Raw genomic sequence first — 4,416 nt, 5'->3', positions numbered from 1 at the left:
GACAGGAACGGTGCACCTGGGCACGGGGGTGAATCAGGGCCAGGGATGGGGCGGCCTGAGGAGCAGGGCCTGGATAGTCCAGGGCCAAGGGAAGGGGACAGAGACCTTCCTCTGGCCTAGGTCAGGAGCCCAGAAGTGCCACATGGCTAAGGTGGCAGCAGCCCAGGAAGGGGCCAGAGGCAGGGCCAGGAGAGCACCATTTCTGGGGTGGGGCTAGGGAGGGAGGTGCCCTATAGGAGAAGCCGGGGGGGGGGGGCACCTGTCCCAGGGGTGGGAGCCGGGCTGGAGCAGGCTGCAATGAGAAAGACCTGAGGCAGGCGCAGGGCTTGAGAGCCCAGGCTGGCTGGGCTCAGGGGAACTGAAGAAGGAGGAACCTGGGGGGGGTCCCAGGGCAGCCCGGCCTGGGAGCAGTCCTGAACCTGTGGCGGAAGCCCAGAGAGGGGCCACAGAGCCTCAGGGCCTCCCCTCCTCTCTCCCTGGAAAGGAGCTGGGGAACCAGTAGTACAAATCTGTGGACGACTCAGTTATGGAGGGAGGCTGTGCCCAAAGAGGGACCCTGGGACACAAACCCTCTGCCGCCTTGGCCTCCACCACCGTCCTCAGTACAGCCGCTTCTCGTAAGAGTGCAGGCCGTGGACACCACCCTTCATCTGAGCTGACATGGTCTGCTTCTCAGACTTGAGCTCTCCTGAGTACATGGACCTCAGGACAGACAGGCTACGGGCACCAAAATCGTGGCAGCCGTGCTGGATCCCACTGTGAGGTAGGGCACGAACTTCTGAATGGAGCCTTTGTCCTGGAGCGCGCGACGCCCTGCATGACCTTCACCTTATCTCCCTCGCTGAAGTAGTGCTTCTAGCTGCTGCTGCTCTTCTCCATGGCGTCCAGTGAGCTCACGCCCCGGGACTTCTTGAGCCTCACGCCATCCGGGAAGAAGTACTCTCCAGGGGCCTCCATGGTGGTGGCGAGCAGGGAGCCCATCATCACTGTGGAAGCTCCAGGGGCCAGGGCCTTGACCACATGCTCCACGGTCTGGATGCCACCATCGGCTATGACTGGCACCCCGAAGCGCCGGGTGTACTCAGCCGCCTTGTACGTGGCAGTGCCCTGGGGATGACGACAGGCCATCCCTTCTTCTTGGGTGATGCAGATGGAGCCACAGCCCATGCCCACACGCAGCCCGTCCACACCAGCGTCAATCAGGTTCTTGGCCTGAGCTGCTGTCACATTTCCCCCAGTCACCTGGAGGTGGGGGTACTTCTGCTTGATGTGGTGCACCATGGTGATCTGATACACAGCGTCCCCTTGGGATGAGTTCAGCACTATGACGTCGGCACTCGCCTGGGTGAGCAGGTCCAGGTGGTATTTGTCATCCTCATGGGTACCCATGGCCGCCCCACACAGCAGCTGTTTGTGGGAATCCTTGGAGGCCAGAGGGTAATCCTGGTTCTTCTTCAGGTCAGTGCGGGCAATGATGGCCACTAGCTCGTCTTGGTCATTAACAATGGGCAGCTTCCTTTTCTTGCTGTGCTGCAGGATCTCATTTGCCTCTTTCAGTGTCATACCCACTAGAGCCACCACCAGCTCATTCCACGGTGTCATCACCTCACTGAGGAGGGTGTGTGGTCCTTCTCGGTGAGGGAGTCGATGTCTTGGGAGGTGACGACACCCACCAGCTTGCTGGTGCCCGTCTCAGTGATGGGGATGCCGGAGAAGCCATGCTGGATCTTGGCCTCCAGTGCCTTGCCTATGGTGTGTGAGGGTCTCAGCACCACAGGGTCCGTGATGAAGCCCTGTTCAAACTCCTTGACCTTCCGACCTTGTTGGCCTGGAACTCTGGAGTGCAGTTTTGGTGAATGAAACCGATACCGCCCATCAGAGCCATTGCGATGGCCACGTCAGCCTCTGTCACAGTGTCCATGGGGGAGGAGATGAGTGGCGTCTTCAGCATGATCTTCCAAGTCAGGGCTGAAATCAGGTCCACCTCATCAGCTGTGAATCCTCAGAGAATCAGTAAATCTCTGTGAAGAGAGGAAAGTGAATGTAACGGGTGAGGAGGGGTCCCTGAAAAGGGAAGGGCCTGCCATGCCCGGGGAAGCATCACAGCCGGTGGGGAGAGGAGCAGAGCCTCTGAGCCCCGTGCCATGTCAGGACTGAACCACCCTCATGCCCCCTGCTAGCATCTTGTCGACTTTAGCCCCCATTATTGTCTTAAATGATACAAAAAACTGTAGATGTTATATGTACTACTAATGCTAGACATCAGAAATGAAATAAATTGGTATTCCCTGGTGGTCGAGTGGTCAGGACTCCGAGCTTCCACTGCAAGGGGCACTTTTTTGATCCCTGGTCGGGGAACTAAGATTAGGCATGCCGTGTGGCACGACCAAAAAAAAACAATGAAAAAAAAATAATGTGAAAAAGAAATTCATATTTATTTGCAGGTATAATGATTCTTGCATTGATAACGAAGAAGCAGCTATATGATTGCTTTATGGTAGCCTAGTAATTTACACAGTTGCTTCATGGTAGCCTAGCACATACACTAATGAATTAATAATCTGTAAGTGTTTATGTGCATAAGTTTTGATAAATTTTAACTTTTTAATAATGGATATGTGTATATTTTATGGCAGTAAATGATAAAATTGGCTAGTTCCTACCTATATTTTATGCATTTGTGACATACTTAATTTTTTCTTAATTTTTTGATATTTTAGGCTATATAGTTTGTCTATGAATTTTTTTCAAATTGTCTCAAATCTCCAAGAAATTTTCCAATATATTTATTGAAAAAAATCTGTATATAAGTAGACCCATGCAGTTCAAACCTGGGTTGTTCAAGGTTCAGCTGTATTTGTGAGGAAGTGAGATTTATCAGAAACAAAGTTGATTTGCCTCCTCTAGATGCTGAGTTGATATGGAACGATTTAGCTCTGTGTGTGTGTGTGTGTGTGTGTGTATGTATGTGTGTATATGTATGTATGCACCATGTCTTATTTCTCTCATTTATAAAATTCTGGCTACTTTTATGTTTTAATGTAGCATGGTGTGGAAGAGGGCTGTACAATCGAATTTTCTATGATGATAGTAGCCACTAGGCTCCTGTGGCTATTGAACTGTGCCTAATGCAAATGAGTAACAGAATTTTAAATTAAATTAAATATTAATTAGTTTAAATCTGAATAGCCATCTGTGACTAATGGCTACTGTATTGGACAGTGCCGTTTTAGGCACTGACATACCAGCAATGCTCCCAATACAGTGAGAACTGCTAGGTTAACATGTATTGTAGGGGAATGGCTACTAAACACTGCTATTTCAGATGTGAAACAGCAAAATTCTCTGCTCTCTTACCCCAAGATAAATATTACCTGTATCATTGATTTGATTAGTATCATGTGTTGTATCAACTCTTTCATTTTCTGTCTTTTCTCCGTAAGAATGGCTAGCCTTGACTTCACTGTATTTCTTCTTCATTTAGCACATGTTTATTGAGCACCTGTTATGTCTTGGTGCTGGGTATGTAACGGTGAATAAGAATGATCAGGTCCCTGTTCCCACAGGGAAGGGTTAGCTTGTCTACTCCCTAATCTCAACCTTCCCCCTCCCCATGTCCCCAGCATCTGGGATAGTAACAACTGGACATACTGCTAAATGAACAAATAAAAGAATATTTCTGGATTATTCCTTTGAGATTCATTGTTTCTAGACTGTAAGAGGAAGCTAATTGATCTTTTATGCTTCTACTGTCCTTTTGATTCTTCCTTTGTTCACTTTTCCCCTTCAACCAATTGAGTGCTTTGGTAGGGCAGCCTTGTCCAAATTGAAGTGGCTGAAAATAAATAGAATTATCCTTCCATCATGCTATTTTTTTCTTCTTTACCTCTTGGTCTTTTTTTCTTATTTTCCACATTAAATTTGAGATAAGAGTTGAGGAAGGGGACAGATGGCCAAGCAGAGGACTCATGGGCAGGGTTGTGAGGTATACAACTCCAGTCCTTCTCTCTCTAATTTACTCTCTTTTCCCTTCAAGCCATGGATACATGACTGACTTTTCCCTTCATGTTCCTTCTATTAGAATACTGTTTCCCAATATTCCCAACACTTGCCTCTTTCTACTCTAAAAAATTGTCTCACTTTACTTTGAAGGACAGGTCAACATAAAAGAAAACTAAAAGTCAACCTTGAGGTCATTCATTATAAAGTTTACATTCTTTTTTTTTTTTTTTTGCGTTATGCGGGCCTCTCACTGCTGTGGCCTCTCCTGTTGCGGAGCACAGGCTCCGGACGCGCAGGCTCAGCGGCCATGGCTCACCGGGCCCAGCCGCTCCGGGGCATGAACCTGTGTCCCCTGCATCGGCAGGCAGACTCTCAACCACTGCGCCACCAGGGAAGCCGAAAAATTTACATTCT

The 4,416-nt window shown here is 48.9% G+C and overlaps 1 pseudogene; it reads right to left on the bottom strand.

The window, feature by feature from the left end:
- Positions 1–599: 599 nt before the first annotated feature.
- Positions 600–3,480, bottom strand: LOC117312092 (inosine-5'-monophosphate dehydrogenase 1-like; annotated as a pseudogene).
- Positions 3,481–4,416: the final 936 nt, after the last annotated feature.

This window comes from Tursiops truncatus, chromosome 4 (genome assembly GCF_011762595.2).
Source record: "Tursiops truncatus isolate mTurTru1 chromosome 4, mTurTru1.mat.Y, whole genome shotgun sequence".
Taxonomy (NCBI): Eukaryota; Metazoa; Chordata; class Mammalia; order Artiodactyla; family Delphinidae; genus Tursiops; species Tursiops truncatus.
Note: the sequence above shows the minus strand (reverse complement) of the source record. Positions and strands in the feature narration are given on the sequence as shown.